An 18331-nucleotide genomic window follows, 5' to 3' on the forward strand; every position below is an offset into this window, starting at 1 on the left:
CGGCCATGTGGACAGCGGAGAAAGCGTCTAGAGTGAAAAAGATCAAAGTGGAGGGTCACTTCTTCCCCCGGTGACTTGAAGATCAGACTCCAACGTCCTCGTAAATGACCAACAGCGAGCGGATAAGTTGTATACTGTCAGATTGTGCGTGCTATCTGTTTGTACACTCTAAGTATGAATATTGTCAAGGGGTTTTTGTGGTTCATTGCAGAAGGGCACAGAGGCCAAAGGGACTGTGTACCCAGTGTTTGGAGGAGGAACTTGAATTGACTGACCGTATCCTGACCTTAGCCACCAATTTGGGTATCATTGAATTAGACTCGCAGGAGTGGTTTCGCATCTTTCAAAACGGGGTGTGTCGGAAGCTTAGATCTCAAGCAGAAATCTTGGACATGGAGTGCCGGAAATCCATCAGAGTCCTGTGCAGTTCCGATGCAATCAGGGTATCGCGGTGGGGCGCCTTTAAGAGGAGGTATGCGGCTAGGTCCAAGGGCATCTTCCCTGAAGAGTACTCCTGCTGCCACAAAGATGGTCTTCCTTGCCACTGGTGGCACCCCAGGGGGTGGAGGGAAAGGCAGAGGAGCACGCCTAGTGGGAATCCTGATTGGCCTAGTCATGTGCAGGACATAGAGTCTGGGCACTGAGGTCCCAAGGAAAGGCAGAAGCGAGAGCTCTGCGGATGAGTGCAGAAAATGCACTCAGGTGGTCCCTGTCGCAGGGGACGGGGGACACTTGACATACCAAGCCCCAAAGGAATGTCTCAGTGAAAGTGGCAGGAACTGTTGGAGGAATGGCACTCAGGTAAAATTACGTGAATTGGAAATCGGGACTTGGTGTATCAATCCCGAGGCTGAGCTAAGGTCCGGTCAGTCAAATGATCACAGGCACCTAAGGTGGAAACAAGACATGGAACAGAGGTAAACCCCATTTGTAACCAGTGTAAACAATTCATGTGGGTTGGGGGGAAGACAGAATCGATTTTCATTGCATATCACCAGGAGAACCCATTGTGTTATGATAACACAAGGCTGGAAATATGCATGATGAATGGAAAAATGTACTGGGTGACAAAGAATATGAAATTTGACAGTAAGGTTACCCTGAACAAGGACCCGCTCATATTGGACCTGGCACTGCTAAATGATGACAGGGTGTGCCTACAATATGATAGAGTAGTTTGCTTTACGAAAAATAAAAATAATGAGGATCCTGAGGGAAAGATGAGAGAGGTAACTCAGGAAATGAAATTAAGGGAGTCAGAATCAAGGAGACAGAAAGTTGACCAGGAACGATTGAAAACATTGGGCGAGCAGTACGAAGTACTGGAAAGGCAATATGCTGATGGGGAATTACCTGCCCCAGACAGAAACCTGTTCATTGATTTGATGCAAGAAATCACAACAGAATTGGGTCTGTTGAATTGTTGGATTTGTGGGGGGCTGAAATCTGCAGAAAAATGGCCTTGGAAAGGGGGGGGTTTGGCTCCAGAACAGCTCTTGAAATGGGACGATCCAAGGGCCTCAAAATTGGTGCAGAGACCCAAGGGGTGGATTTTGGATCAAAGGGTGATTAGCACAATCTGTGTCAGTCGGGAGGGAAGAGAATACACCGAAATGTTGGGATACACTCCATGTTCATCTACCCTGATGGTGAACTCAGATACGAAGAGCAGAGCCTGGCACCCAGCCCCTCCTTTGGGGTATTGGAGCCTGAAAAATGGTACCAATTGTGAATGGGACAAAAGAACAAGATTGTGTTGGGTCGGAAGTCCAGGAGCCAACCCTTTCCAATCCTTGGAAGGTGTGAAAGAATACTGGGAAGACCCAGAGAAAATAAATCTTAAATGGAAAGCCCCTGATGGAATTTGCTGGATATGTGGGAAAAAGGCATACAGTGAGTTACCCTCAAGGTGGAAGGGGTCTTGCACTTTAGGCATGATCTGACCATCTGTTGGGGGCTCCATTATACGAAACCCTGAGAAGGGAGAGGAGGGGTCTGAAAAAGATAATAACGGTGATAAGCGGTAAACAAGCTTGGGGGAGGAAGAGTGGCCAGCGGGCACGAATAATAGATTATTATGGGCTGGCCACGTGGGTATAAGATAGAAGCTATGGGTATAGGACTCCGATTTATCTGCTGAACAGGCTGATTGGATTGCAAGCAGTGATGGAAATTGTTTCAAATCACACCTCCGAAGCCCTGGATTTACTGAGTCAGCAGCACACCCAGGTACGGGCTTTTGTGTACCAGAATCGAATTGCTCTAGACTATTTGCTGGCCAAGGAAGGGGGAGTGTGTGGATAATTCCATGAGTCAGAATGTTGTATCGCGATCAATGATTATGGGGAGACCATAAGAGGTTTGGTGGCTGAAATCAAAAAGGTGGCCCATGTCCCGGTCCAAAAATGGAATTCTATTTTACAGCCCTCATGGTGGGACAAATTATTTGATGGAGCATGGTGGAACAAGGTAATGTTTCTTGTGCTCTGTTCAGTAGCCAGAGTCCTATTCCTCCCTTGTGTGATACCATGCTTTATCAGACTGATCCACTCCGTGGTCCGGGGAATGCAGATTGCAATTGTTCCCATAGACTCGGAGGAAGCTTCTGGAGGCGACGCATCCAAAATCATGTGGTTGGGAGAAAGAAAGTATGTCAGCAATGCTGCAGAGGCATTGGCAAACTTCGAGGAACAGACAACTAAGGAAAAGAGTAATGTGATATATCAGGGCATCCCACAAGGAGAGTACTGGGTAGTGTAAAAGGGTACTCCGCTTGTGAGGAACCCTCAGCGGTGATGGGTAGACGTAGAAAGTTAAAAATTTAACAAATTGCAAGCATGAATTAAATTGGTGAAATAAATGGGGAGGGATTGTTATATATTAACGTTAATTCATGCTATATATATGTGTATATAAAATATTGTAAAAATCCAACTCATGTCTTTGACCACAGTGGCTGGAAGCAGAGTCTTATTTCTATTCAATTAGTTCCTGGACAACGTTTGAATGAAACCTTCTTGGGCCATGAGTGTCAACTTCCCAGGAATGTCTGAAGCCGTTCATGAGAACCTGCACCTGGAGGAAACTGCATCTACCATTCCCAGTACTGGCACCACTCTGTTACATGCAAAACAAGGCTAAATTCAGACAGCCATCCGGACACCTCGACTGGCTTTTGTATCCATAAGGTTCCCAGCTGTACCTGTGAAAGAAGGCTATTCCGAAGAAGCTCAGACAGCATTTGGACACCTGGACTGGCTTTTGTATCTATATGGTCCCAGTTCTACATGGGAAGGGACACAAAGGACATTCTGTCATTTCTGCCTCAGGCAGAATAAACAGGATATAAGCTGGCTGCATGAGACCATCGGGGTGAACCACTGGGGAGACATGGCACTCTGTCAGTCAGATCCAGGTTCACCCAACGCCGAATTCCAGAATTGATGCTGCCTTGGCTGTGCAGGGTTTTTCAAAATTCTATTTTGTTATTCATCTAATAAATCTTAAATTTTTTGATAATTTGGCTGCCGATTTGATCATTTATAACAGAAGGGTCTGAAGGATTGAAGAAAATCACTCCTGAATGCTGCTGTCTGCCTAGGGGCTACACAGGACTATGGATTTCACCTAAACCAAGGCATTTCCATTCACAGTAGTGCAGGTCAAGAGGGTCATAAGACACAACAAAATGTGAGCAAAGACAACACTTCACACACTCAGATTGTCTCAATTCCCTCACATGTTTAACCTGAGACAGGGGTCAGCCTCTGCTGAGCACAGGCTGCTTGGTGGGGCACAACTGCTCCAGGTGAAGCAAACAAAGAAGGTAATGCAAGAGTTGCCACAGCAACAAAGACTGAAGTTCTGTGCAAAACATGACACAGGAATAGAGTGCCTTTCCTAATGACAGGTCAGTGCTTCCCACCATGTGTCCAAACACCCTTGGGCTGTCAGTCTGTTGACAGTGGTAGCCTGCACATGTATTGGGCTGCATAATCTGAAGGCTCTCCCGTCCCACTAAAGGAAAGCTCATCTATCTAAACCTCCTACTGCTGAGGTTTACCTGCCTAGCTCCAAGTGCTTTCCTGGTTACACTGTATGTAATTCAGATTTGCTTCACTGCTTTGTGCCGTGGATGATGATTAAAAGAGCAAGCCATCCTCTTATTTTGTCAGCATGTAGTGTATTTCATCTCCCATTATCTCATAAAGTGACAGTTTGATTATAATGTAATTACTTTTTTTAGTGAACCTAGAGCATAATTTTTTTTCCGGGCGGGTTTATGCTCCTTAAATTTAAGCTCATTAGGAACAAGTAGGCTGCACAGGAAAAATACAAAGTAATCTGCCTCTTTTCTTTAAAAGGTGAACACTTTGAAAGCCCTACATTGTGAGGGCAAAGACACCAATGTCACATGGTAGAAAAGATTAATTTCAAACATGAGAGCGCAAATGAGCTTGAGAGCCCTTTAAGGCATTTACATGGAAATTGAAAGAATAAATGTTTAATTTTCATTGCTTGGAATTTGGTAAAAGCTAACAGCCTGAATAGCTTCAATATCCAAGAATCAAGAGCAGGGATCAGCAAGCGGCTGCAGACAACCATGGCAGGGACAGTGCCAGTTCAGAAATCGGAGAAATGAAAGTCTTTTTTATACAGTCAAGTCTCCAAGCCTGCTGTGGCTGGGTACTTGCCAAGAAGATCGTTTGCAAGTCAAGTATTATTTGTTGATGCTAAGAAGCACAAGCTGATACATTTTGCCAAAACATGTGACAAGAAAATCCATGTAAATCAGTGGTGCTTTGCTGCAGAAACTGAGGCTCCTCTCTGAAAACTGTCTTAGTAAAATGGCACCCTGTGGCTTCCTGTTTATTGCATCCCAGTAACATCCAAATCAAACATGATTAGCTCAGATGCATGCGATAATGATTTTTTAAACGGCTGCTTCTATGAAAATAGAAATAAAATTGTACAGTCAAGATATGCTATCTGGCTTACATATTGGCAGTGTAGATCCTACAACTGCTATTTAGTCAATAATCCTATTTATGACTCACAATGCAGTTTCTTTTCTATCATCCTATTTGCAGTTTATTGGCAGTTATGGGAAAAAATACATCCAGAAGAAAAAAAAAGTAATGCCAAAGCAAACACATTTACTTATCCCAAAATTGAAATCAGATCCTCATAAGGGCCCATTTCTTTAGCAATGCTTTTACATCTGCTCAAGCATTTGCTGATGCATCTCTTCTGTCCCAGCTAAACGTGCAAGGCAGTTGCACTTTGTTGATAAAACATTTTCTTCTTCTGAAGTGAGAAATTATGTAAATAAGAACCAATAGAATTGAATATTTTACAGTATGGATGTAAGACAGAAGCAAGTGATACCTTGAATTAGACACTTCTCATTGTCACTTTGCCATGTGCGACACTGCAGATGTGCCTGGATAATAGTAACATTTGAAATTTGAAAGAGTGACTTGTGTAATTGTTGGCACTACCAACCAGACTGCAACCTCGGAACAAGGGACCTGCTGCTGAAAACTCCATTTTGTTCCTTGCAACAACTCAGGCCTCCTCCTCTTTGACCAGAGGTTGATTCAAAGCATAATTGCTGAAAAAAAGCAGATTATTGCTTTAGAGATGTATATGCATAGGTTCCTTTTTCCAAAGTGTTCTGGCCTCATTTCCCCATATTTCCAAGTTTTAGGCTGCTGCTAAGCCACCTAATCTGTTGAAACAAGAATACACGCTTTTCATGCAGTATCTGTCCAGCAGTTTTCCTGGGGCACTTTAAACTAGCATGTAAGATTTTATATTCCAGGCACGTATTCTACCTTATTCCATTGCTGTGCCACAGACCTCAGTATACCAACTTAATTGTTCATTTGTCTGGGCCTGTCAATTCCTCCATTTCTGCACTCCCACTTTGGTATGAGCCCTCTGTCAGGTGGTGGGAAAACTCAGAGATTATCACATAGCACAACATCATTTATTTAGTCTATCAAAGAGGAACTATTGATTGAATGAGCTTGTTCACTAGCAAACCTGCAACATTATTTTAGCAAGAAATAGCTTAGCTCTTCATCAGAATTGGACCTAGGAATTTAGATAAAAGGTTTGAAATACTACTGTTTTGCTGTAACCTTTTGAAGTGAAAAAATTAACACTATAATAACAAAACCTAGACAAGCTGAAAACAGAAAAGGGGAAATCATCTGTGTGAAAAATTAGATATAAAATCAGATTATATTAAAGGCTAACAGTCCCTGAGGGTGGCATGAAAGCTTTTGAACAGATGAAGCATTTCTAGTAATTACAATGAATTGAACAAATACTGTCAACTTCAGGTTTGCCCCAAGATATCTTTTTCTAAAGAAAGGACAACTGAATTTTTTTTTTTAAACCAAATCATTGTTATATTTAAAAGACGCATAGTGCCATACCAGAAAAGCTTTTTTGTATGGTATTTTCAACGATTAAGATGTAAACCAACATAAAGTTTAATGTTTTTAATAGCCTCTCCCCCCCCAGCAACCCATTTCCTTCCTCCTCAACCACTGAGATGAGCAGTTTTTGTAGATGAGCCAAAGACCATCAGAAAGCCAGTATCACTATTGAAATTACCTTCTTTAAAAGCAAAGCAACTGGAGGGGTCAAAGTTCAAATACTCACCATGCTTGAGAAAATTGAAATTTCATTTTAAGGTCCACAGGTAGACTTAAAACCCTGTAGAGACATCCAGACTCCGTTTTCCTTTTGTTTCTCTTTTGCCACGTATTTTGGCAATTGATTGATGCTGAGGTATCAGACCTTTTCCTGTTCTCCCATAAGAGGTCACTGAACAGCCCAGGGACAGGAGGCTATGGCTGTAGAGTTCCCAAATCCACAAAAGAAAGATTTTGCAGAGGAAAGCTATAGATGGGAATGGATAAGGAGTGATGAAGTTGGGATCTTCTTCTTTATCCAACACCATAGAGCAGCTCTTGAATTCAACTTGTCTGACTTTTGCCCACCTTCCAGAAATATGAGACATAGCTGAAGTTGTCTCCTCATGTATTTAACTATTTATTTCTTTGGTTTTGTTCCAGGCAAAAAAAGAACTGAACTAAGAATTATAATTATCAGGCCAAAAAGAACATTTGAATGAAGAACTTATGAAAATTTCTGTTTTGAAAGTGCAAAGGATACATTTTAATTAAGGCCACAACATCAGTCCTTCAAAAGATAATCTAAAGCAGCCTTCAGCTTTTCCATGTCAATGTAATATGAGAAACTTATTCACAAGTGGCAAAGGAGTAGGTAATTTTGCTGTTGTGTTTTCTTCAAACCCAGGATTGGTCCAGAGGCCAAAGACTTATACAACTGAGAAGCCATCAAGATGGTGACAGTTTTACAAAACAAAATGCTGAAGTTTCTGTGAAAAACAGCTCTGTCAAAACAGAAAAAAAAAAGTCAAGAGTTTTATAATATGACTACATTAAGAAGATTTTTTTAAAATCAATACAAGGTACACAGCCCACTTAATTCAATTTGAGAAAATTTTAACTGGATTATACCTTGGCAAGATGACCTGTTGGGTCATTTTAAACTCAATTTTTATCTGTCCAAATAATGAACTCTAGAAGGTTAAGAAATTAGCACTTCAGAGTATGTCTTAGTACAATCAAAGACTTCCTGAGAGGAGACTATTGTACTGAAATTGTCAAAATCCTGTCTGGATAATCATATAGACAAGAACAACCCTAAGAATTGCTATCTATCTGCTTGTTTTCTCTGACAAGATAAAATAAGGCATAGACAAGGTGCTAAAAGAAATACAGACAGTCATTGCCATTAATGAAATAGCTTATCCCAAAATGGTTGAAGGAATGCTAGGAAAAAAGTAATGATTTCCCCAACAATCAACTATAGAGCAAAGAAAATAGAAATCTGTAGGATGTCACTTAAAATATAGGTAAGTATCTTATTTTCCACAAGCAATTATTGACTGTTCCTTATTTTCAGTCATAAATGATTGATGTCTTTGAATTTTACTCTTCTCTGTGTGTGTCAAAACCTTTACTCTGTCTTTTTGTTTTGATCTTTAGGGCAGATGTATGCTCAAATCCCAGCATTTCTGTTCCCTTTGGCATGCACTCCCACAGACAGAGAGCAGAAGGGAAAGAGAATTAAGAGCCAGCCTGACCTATCCTACTGGAAGGGAGGAGCCCATCATACACGTGTTAGATTCCGCAGGCTCATGTTTCAGGCACTCCTTTGAAACCACCAGCAGCTGAAATGCCACCAGGTCCCCAGGTGCTCTGCTCCCAACCTTCAGCCTCTTTCCTCACATGGAATTTAATTCTTACTTCCAGCCCAGAGGAACCCACTTCATTTTGTCCTATCCATGAGGATGGGGAGAATGGAACTCTTTCCCCATCACCACAGTCCTTTATTTACCAACAGGCCACCATGTCCCTACTTTCAGTGATCCATACTCAGCTGCTCACTTCTTCCAGCCCTTCCTGCTGCTGTCCCATCTCCGAGCACCTCGTGGACACAGGAGAAGCTGCCTTGGAGACTGCTGCCCTACCTCTGAGGTCCCATGCCTGTGGTGAGGCCCAGGGGCACGTGTGGGGGCCAGGCTGCCAGCTCCAGGGAATATTTTGGGTAAAGAGCAGCTGCTGCAGCAGAACCAATGGTGCCTTGTTCCAGTGGGGCACAGGGTGTCCAGGATGCGCACTGCATGTGAACTGGGTAGTGCTGGAGCTCATGGCTGTGATCCCAGAGGACACTGATGCCCCTGTGCAGGGAGAAAGGCAAGCTACTCCAGAGCTGGTATACATCATATAGGAAAAGCCTCTGGGAGCTCAGGGAGAAGGATGGCTGTATTCCTGCAGAGACGCTCAATGGAAACCCCAAAAAGCATTAAAAAGAAGAAATTGGGGCATAATCCTTCCATAGTATGGAAATCACAGCAGCCTGCATTTACTATGAATGCTATATCAGGCTCCAATAATGATCTTTTGCTGGTGCCAACAGACAGCCTATGCATCATCTCTGGCCATCAGCCTCATTATTGTTTCTGGATAGTCTATTTTCCTACTGCCTGATGCAGATGCATGTGACTTATTCACATTCTCTCTATGATGAATGAATAATTTTGGTTATCCAGAAGAAGGGCAATTAAAAAGAGCATGAGGCCAACCAGACAGAGGTAAGTGAACATTAAAGCATCTGGGCAGGTCAGGTGCTTGAAGGTGTCACTGAAAACATCTTCAGTAAAAAAAAAAAAAAAAAACCCCAAAAAAAAACCCAACCAAAAAAAACCAGAACACACAAACAACAAAAAAAACCCAGCCCACAAAAAAACCCAAAAAAACCCCCAAAAACCAACAAATTACCATCTTGACAGATTATTAAATGTTTAAAGCTTCTGGCAATAAAAGTTGCTAATAAAGAGGCAGTTTAAACCAGAAGACAGTGGCAGCAACAGTAATTATATGGCAGAATGATTAAAAAGCACACAGCTATAATGACTTTATGAGAGAAACTCAAACATTCAGCATTCAAAAAAATAATCAATTAGGGAGCAAGAGAGATGGAAAAAAATCTATTTAAACTGAATTTCTACAATCAAGTGATAAATCAGTCATGAGTAATTGTAGGAATTACTGCAATTCACCAGGTTCCGATAACACTGGCTACTCCACCAGAGACTGAAGAACAACTGCTCAGTTTCTCAGTACCCTAAGGGATTCCATAGAGCAATTTCTGAAAAATTGTTGTGCTCAACAAGTGCTGCTTAGCTAGAGGAATTTCCAGCATGACCAAAGTTAAGATCTCGGTTTGGAGAACTTTACTTATTTTCATAGCAGCAGAGTAATTTCAGCTCAGTGGCACCGAACAGACAGGCTCCTTGACACCTAACCACTTGAAGATGTGTTCCAGGCTCTCCCTGCCCTCAGCCACCCCAGTGCCCTGCAGCCTCACTGCAGTGACAGCTCCCAGCCATCAGAACTGCCCTGGGAAAGGAATTCTCTTCACTGCACTCCCACTGGGACCTAGACTTGCCAGCAGGGAAGGGGCAGGAAAGAGACACAGGGACTGGTGTGGGCAGCAGCCTGGACTTGTGTTATATTCAGCATGCAAAGAAAGAAACCTTGTATTGTTTCTACACCTGAGTAAAAATCTGTATTATTCTGAAGGTAAAAATGTTACTCTGTTCCCCCATGTATCCCCTCCTTCTCATTCTAGTGAGATTATTTTGTATATTAAAAATCGGGGCCTTTTTATAAAGCCTCTGATTTTATTCCTATAGCTCTTTCCTTCCCATGTGGCAAAAAAAGTTTTGCAATGTAGAAAAGTTGACAGTATCAGATAATCTGCTTTAGAAATATCACAGAAAAAATCCAACGGCTCCCACCCCACAAATCAATATAGACATCAATATGTCTGTATGGGAAAGATCTTTACATGGGCTCTTTTTAACATGGTGGTGGTGTTGCTGTGACCTGTCTTGTTTGCTCTCACCCTCTTCAAGGTCTGTATGTGCCAGGATGAGATCCCTGTTCCTCCACCCTCATAAAATTCTTCTAAAAGTAGGGAATTGGATTGGGCTAAATGCACCAGATGCAAGGACTAAATATGAAATATAAATAGCAAGAACATGGATCAGATCACATGAAAAAGCAGTCTGTGTGTTGAGATAAAAACTTACTTTCTCATTTGCTGCTTTCCTGTTTAATTCTTCTTTTTGTATTTTTAATAAATACATTAAAGGAATTTTTAATATTACGACTGAACACCTCAACTTTCTGTAAATTAAGCATTGCACCATTAACTACCAAATATTTAAAAAATCCATTTCAGAAGAAGGGAGAAATAAATCAATTCAGTTAGGGCTTAGCTGTGTCAAAGCTGCTCCGCTTCTCAACATCTCCCAGGAAAAAGTAAGTATTAATCATTATCACCATAACATCCCTCCTAGTTTGCTTAATGTCCAAATTTCAGAATGGGATGCAATTAATTAATATGGGCTTACACGTGCTACGTTTTCAGACCTAGAATTTATTGACAGCCACTTGACATTAATTATTTGTATTATTGACCTCTTTGCATCATAGAAAGCTCTTCAGAGAGGAGCTTGGGAACATGCCAGAGGTGGAGAGGCACAGTTGCTAAAGGCTGGCAGGGAGCTGCTGCAGTTGCACTTCTGCAAGCTGGGAATGCAGGTGTTGCAACACTGAGCTCAGGGTGCTCACAACAGGGTGCTGTTGTTTCCATCAGTTGTTTTCGTCAGTGTTTTCCTTCTCAAACCAGGAAAAAGGCATCCTCCTTGTGTTCAAATCCTTGCATAGTGTGACCCTACCTGGCCAGGGGATGTGCCTGTGGCACTAAAGACAGTGAGACCCTTCCCTTGCCACATACACAGGAAAGAGCAGCCTAGCTCTCCCCAGCTAGGTGCTCTTGGGCAGGTGAGCTCAAAGTTAGGCAAGCCCTGAGGTTTCCAATAGAGATGCATACACACAAAGTTAGCAAATAAATGAGTCAAGCAATGAGCAGAACATTAAACTTCAGAAACAATACCAGCGAGAAGAATTTCTAATTGTAGGGACACAATAACAACACAGAAATCCAGAAGAATCCAGGGGCACAAGCAGAGCAGCACAGCTCCAATGATACAAATAGGGCAGGGACCAGTCTGTGGGCAAGTGTGAGGGATCCACACAGACCCACAGTGATTCCTGGACAGCAGTAGCCAGGAGGAGAGCAACACTGTCATAACTTGGGGCAGTGTAAGACCTGCAGTTGTCTGAGAAGGCATCACCCAAAAGCTCACAGTGCTAGGAGGAAATTATCAATGATTAATTACCTTTGGTTGCTTGTCAGCCTGGTTACACAGCAAGCAAGGGACTGCTAAGAGACCTTGAGGGCAGGAATCAACTGGAAAAAATAAGAAGGTACAAAACTTTGTGACTGTGGAGAGAAACATCGGTATAGGAGAGTGGTAGTCAAAACCCAGTTAGAAATCCAGGAAGTCATAGTCATTTGACAATGTTTGCATGTTTAGTATTGTATTTCATAGTTGATATTGATCCAGAATGTTTCATTAATTGTTCTTCACTTACTGTTCGTTAAAAAAAAAGTGCATCAAAATGCTTAGATCCTGATTTAACCACATAAATTGTACAGTCCTTTTCCTGAGAAAGTAGGCACAAAACAGGACACACACTACACAGTGAGGAATGTAGGTGTCAAAGAAACTGCCCAGAGGAACTATTTCCTGTTCACCTGTAGGTATTGAAGTTGGGGTGAGCACTCACCCAATGCTCACATGCTGCCGAGAGGCAGTGAGCTGAAGGGAGGCAGGATGCCCACAGGTTTTTCTCTTTGCTTTATTCAGGCAATAGGCCAAAGACAGGAATCAAATAAGAGAAGATTAAGACTTTCTCACTCACAGAAAAGTTCTCCCCTTGATGAGCAATAATAACAAATTCATCTTTTCCCTCTCCCCGTGTGTTAAGTTTTTAGGAAGGTGCAAACAGAGGACATTTAATACCAATACAGGGTGCTGCTTCCAGCCAACAACTCCTCCACAGAGGTCACGAGGCACCACTGCAGGTACCACTGCCCTCCAGGTCAAGGGTGAACACACCCATGCTTTTCATACTTAGGGCTTCTTCTGTGAGCCTACAGAAAGAAATAGGAAGGAAAAGCAGGCCACAGACCTCTTTAATGTGAAATACCTTGCTAATGACCACCAGAACAGATTTAAAACCTTTAAGCTTTAACAGCTGTCCTTATAATTCATCAGTTACACCCCAAGAAACCCAGAAGAAGAGCCTTTGTTTCCTTCCCACCAGGTACGTTTCCTTATCAGAGTGTCCTAGGGTGACATTATGATGCTTGTATCCCCATTTGTGTGTTCTGTTTATACTGGATGTTATGTTCTTCAAGACTTCAAGACTGGCTCTGAAGAGTGAAAGTTTTGTTTTGGTTTCTTATCAGCCGCTCCCCCACGGCTGGTGGGACACACAGACAGGACAGTACATAGTGCTGCTTCTGCTTTTTGCCTGGCTTTGGCTTTGCTCTTGCTTCTGCTTTGCTTCTGCTTGCTCTTGCTTTTTGCTTCTTCTCATTAGTTAGTTTAGCTAAACAGTCCAGATTTCTTCCTGGACTGTTTCTCCTTTCCTCTTTTGGACCTACTCGAACCTGCTCCGGACTGGGACCTGGGAACACCCAGAGTTTGCACCCTGTGGCTGCAGCAGCTGCCCCAGCGCCGGAGGGACTGATACCAGAGCAACCACCCCCCAGAGAGACTTTCTGAATTTGTCATCTTTTCAGAGTGGTGAAAGGGTGCTGTCATCTGGTATTGTTCATTTGTGTACTGGGGGTGCTGTTCCTGTTAAATAAACAGGTTCTTTCCACTTCTCTCTGAGGAATTCTTCTCGAACCGGTTGCGGGGAGGGGCCGTGTGGGTTTGCTTTCTGGAGGGGCCCCTCTTTGGGGATTCTCTCCCAAATTTGCCCTAAACCGGGACACAGAGTCAGATCCTCTCTTTGCTTTAAGCACATGATGGAGCTCCCAGAGGTCTGCTGTTATCCTTCACACCCCAAGCCCAAGCTGAATGCTCCCTTTAAGATTGAAATGCACGTTTGTCTCTGGTGGCCTCGCTCCATTTCACAGCGTGCTTCAATTGCCAGAGCAACCAGCTGGGCCAGTAAGTTAGAGAAAGACGTTGTTCCCATAGTAACTCATTTTCTCTACCCACTCATTAGATTAACACATTTCAGATCAAAGATAGACATGAAAATGTCTCAGAAATGACAGTTCAAGACACTGCTTAAATATGAACAAAATCCACCTCACTATCTCAAAAAGCACTCACTGCTTGATATTAGAGCATACATCTATAGCTGCTATGCTCATTGTGCTGTCCTGCCTGGGAAGTTATCAAAAGCATATTGGATAGTTCCTTTTGTTGCTAGTTTGCAGACAATCTTTTAAGTACAGAAACAAACAAGTACTCCCCTCTATCAGATCAGAGCTAAAACCAAGAAAAGAAGTCCACTGTCTCTGTGTACTCACATTCAGATAATGTCTGCAACTTTGCTACAGAAAAGGTCTGATTCCTACCCCCAGTAGCAGCAAATCTCTTATCAGTTTCACCTTCTCCAAATTCAATTTTGTTACATTTTTAGTACTATAGCATGAGTTGACTTAATGGACGTTCAAGCCCAAGGAACAGATTAATGTGCTGACACCCTGTGTCCACACAACACAAAAAGCCTTTGGACTGCTTCTGCTCCATCATCATACAGCATCTCCGCCATGCACCGGAAAGAAATAAAAAAAAAAACTCGATACTTGTCATGGTTTGACCCTGGTGCAATGCCAGTGCCCCCATGAAAATACTTTCTCTCTGGTGTCTGCTGTGAGATGTGATCAGAAATAGAGCAAAGCAGGCTCCAACTTAGGAATAAAAGGGAAAAAAAAATTATTAACCTACAACTATATATAAAGAGAAACACACAGGACTCGGAATGAAAACCTTCCAAAAACATTCCTCCTCCCCCTACCAAATTTCCAATATATCCACCCCTCAGATCATCAACTCTCAGTCCATCACCATCTTTTAGATAATCAGTTCATCAAGAAGAGAGAAGTCCCTCTTGTCCCATAGGCTTCTCCAGGAAACACAGTTGAAACCTCGTGTGTTTCCCTGTCACACGTGGCACCGCCCGGAGATCATTTGCCATTGTGACATCTTCCTTCCATGCCCAGTGCTCTCACCACTGCACATGGACCAGAGCTGCTCCCAGGGTTTTCTTTTTAAAGGGTGCTTTGCCCAGTTCCAAAAAAAGCACAGTCTCTCACTTTTGGGACACCAGTCCCCACCAAATTCACTCTCTGGGGTCGAGGGGTCTCAAGAACAGAGATCTTCTCTTTCACTGAAGATCAAGGGCACCATCACCCTCCTCACCTGTCATCTCTGCTCACGCCACTCCTTCACATCACATCACTGCTCTCTCTTGGCTCCAAGCCATTGCCTTCCCCTAAATGCAGTCTCTGTGTCACAGGAAAAATGGTTCTGTCCATGGCTATACAAGAAAAGTCCAGCCAAAGGCCACTCCATCACCTCCTCCCACCTAGGATTCTCCTCGACTTCTCTTGTGGCCCATATCTTCTTATCTCATCTCTATCTCTCTTCTCATTCAGCTCTAGGAGGATCAGCACTTGTAAGGTTCCCATCATCCAAAAAAGGGTTAAAAGTCTCAGGCTCAGCCTGTCCAGAACTCCCACGCTGCCCTGCCGGCACCTTCTCACCGCACCCCCTTCTCCTTCTCAGCTGGCCGTGCTATCAAATCTCAAGGTGGCACAGGCACAGACACCAGCTCTGTCTCTCTCTCTCTCTCTCTCTCTCTGGGGGGCTGCCCGATGTCTCTCAGGGTTCCTCCACCCTTCCATCCTGCAGGGCCTTCTCCTCCCTTCTCTGTCCAGGGCCTGGCCTCCCCTCCCTGCCCAGCCCGCAATCTGAGCTCTTCCACGGAGGGACCCAAGAGAGCTTCCCCTGGGAGTTCTCTGCTTTTAACCCCCCTGTATTCTCAGAGGCGTACCCATGTCCTCAGTGGCCACACCAGGTGCCAATATTCAAACCTGAGCACCTATTGGTTTGACCACAGCATCCCAAAAAACTCACTTCCTCTCAAACCAGGACAATACTTCAGGCGCCCTTTGCCACTGAAGATTTCCAATAACACCTTCTGGTAAAATACAAAGGACATGGAAGTAAGGAATGAGAAATCTGGAGCTTTAGATAGTGTTTATTTTTGTTTGTTTTTATTTCCTCCCCAGGTGCAACTCTTCAGTAGAATATGAACAAGTTCTTTTGATTGCCATTCATCTCTCCAAATGAATTTAATGGTTCTCAGGGGGCTTCAGCACGTATACATGTATTTATGTGTACTTACACAACAGCTTCAATGCATACTGCTTGTGAAAACTGCAGCTGGAATTATGGGTCCTGAACATGCCTTGTAAGGAAAGCAGTAACCACAACCTTGCTAAAACCCTGTCTTAACCCTTTGCCAAGACCCAGGTATAAGACTATTTACACCTAAAAACATAATTCAGAGACTGACTCACACTGGCATTTTCATGTCAATGTCCACTGTCCTTTTGTGTCTGAAAACCAGGATTTCCCAATGACAGCCTCCAATTTCAACAGTCTGTTCAAATCACCAGGAATTGAACTTGGGTCTTTCTTTTTTTTTTCCTATAGCTCTCCTTGTCAGAAATCTCATTTGTCAGCTATGCAGCCTCAATGCACCAGCTCACACCACTGACATCTCACCTTCCTTTTCCTCAGTATGGCTCCTCACATAAGTGCAATTTACAGGTGATGAAAAATAATTCTCATCTCAGAAAATTGCCCCATAGTTCTGGCAAAATTTTATACGAAAGGTGTGATGTATGTTAAGAACTCAGACGAGCTGATGCTGTTCATCATTTCTGATGCAAAGTCAGTGCAACTCTTTGCCTGGTGAGGTGGGGGAAACTGTTATGCATGTCCTGATTCAAGTCTCTCACAGCAGGTCCTGAACACCCTCACCTAATGTCTTCACAGTACAGGCTGATTTTAATTTTTTCTCCATTTTATTTTGTCTCATTGGCTCTCTGCCCTCGTCTGCTTTACTTCTACAAGGAAAGGTGTCACTGGATTCTTGGAAAATAGACTACAGGGCTGAATGGTGTATGGGTCTCTGCTTTTGTACTGGGGACTCTGCTGTTTTCTGTCACCTGAGGAGACTGAAATTTAGTCCTAGTTTTCAAGTAAACTGCGGAAGAAAGAGACTGCCTGCTTTGTTGTGCTGAAACCTTAGGCTAGAACTTTAAAATATATATGATTTTGGTCATTAAAAAAACTGCAGCCTATTTCCTGTCATTTATGTTCTCTATACTTTGTGCCTCATTAGAAATATGAAGGGCATACAGGCACTCCAACATGATGGAAATGTCAGCCAAAGCCAGCTTTTTAACATTTTGAGTGTTAAAATGCACACAGTAAAGTGGTAACTGAATGTAAAGAACAAAACCATTTTCCTCTTAGCTTCTATTATTTTCTGTGTTTAGAGTATCGTAGTCAGAAAAAAATCACAGACTTTTCAAATGATGAAAGGAAGGTGAGTAGGAAAGCTGGCCACGAATTTCATAAATGCCTGCTACTTAATAGCTGTAGCTCACCGGATCTTCACAAGAAAATACATGTCAGCCATGTCACTACCCAGGGAATAATCATTCTCTGACACTTATCTTCCTGCTTCTTTTCATTGGCAGAGGATAACTGGTTAAGCTGCCCTGTTTCTATTGGGAAAAGCTAAATATCCTGCTCTCCCAAGGCAGGCAGGCAGCTCCTGATCTATGTGGCAGCACAGGGAGTGAAGGGACATTGCCTGTTCTGAGCTAAGAGCAGTTCCTCAGGAGCAAGTGCTGCCATTCTCAGGACACTGTAGGGGGGGACATACTTTGATCATCAGATACCAAGGTAACATTGACTGTTTTTCCTCTCTTTCTGGTCTGATATGTTGCTTTCCTCATTTAAAACATCCAAAATCAAGAGAAGAAAGAGAACAGTTTTCCCCAGAAGTCAGCAATCGCTTTGGCATGTGTGAACTCTTTCTCTTCCTTCTTTTTACAAAAGGAGATGGCCAGCAATTAGCAGGCAGGCAGCACTTTGGGAATAATTTTACTATTCTCTCTGTTTTGGTATTTCAGAGGCTTCCTCTCAGTTGAATTCCCACAAACATCAGATGAATGTCCTTTCAAGTCTGCCTCTGGACTAGATTCGGCGCCGTTCATGCCTGTGAATAAGTGGTACTTTCTACTTTGCAGGTAGAAAGTAACCTACTACACAGATTTCAAGGTTAACAGAGCTCTTCAGGGACCCTGAGACTTTATTGCAGAAGGGTAAATTCTACTACATAGCCTGTTATGAGCTGAGGAAGAGGATAACCTTCCCTGATGTTTCTGAGGTAGTTATTTTTCAACCCTGATTCAAAATGTTGGCGCAACTACCTGGCACACCAACCCCAAAAGAGCTCAATTTTTCTCACAACTCTTTATCATTGCAAATACAGAGGAAACTCCTTTTACCTTTTTTTAAGTCTCTCTTGCTCCTTGCCAGCCTCATCTCCTGCAGAACACCTTTTTATCCTCAGAGCCAAGTGATTTTATAGCTGGCAGACAGGAATGCCACTGTACTGAGCAGGCTTTGCTGCTTAGCCGTGGTCTGTGCAGATGCACGTGCAAAAGCCCTATTTCAGTGTCTTCCCTTGTATCACTGATT

The sequence above is a fragment of the Fringilla coelebs genome (assembly GCF_963513975.1).
Source record: "Fringilla coelebs genome assembly, chromosome: 2".
In the NCBI taxonomy this organism is placed as follows: Eukaryota; Metazoa; Chordata; class Aves; order Passeriformes; family Fringillidae; genus Fringilla; species Fringilla coelebs.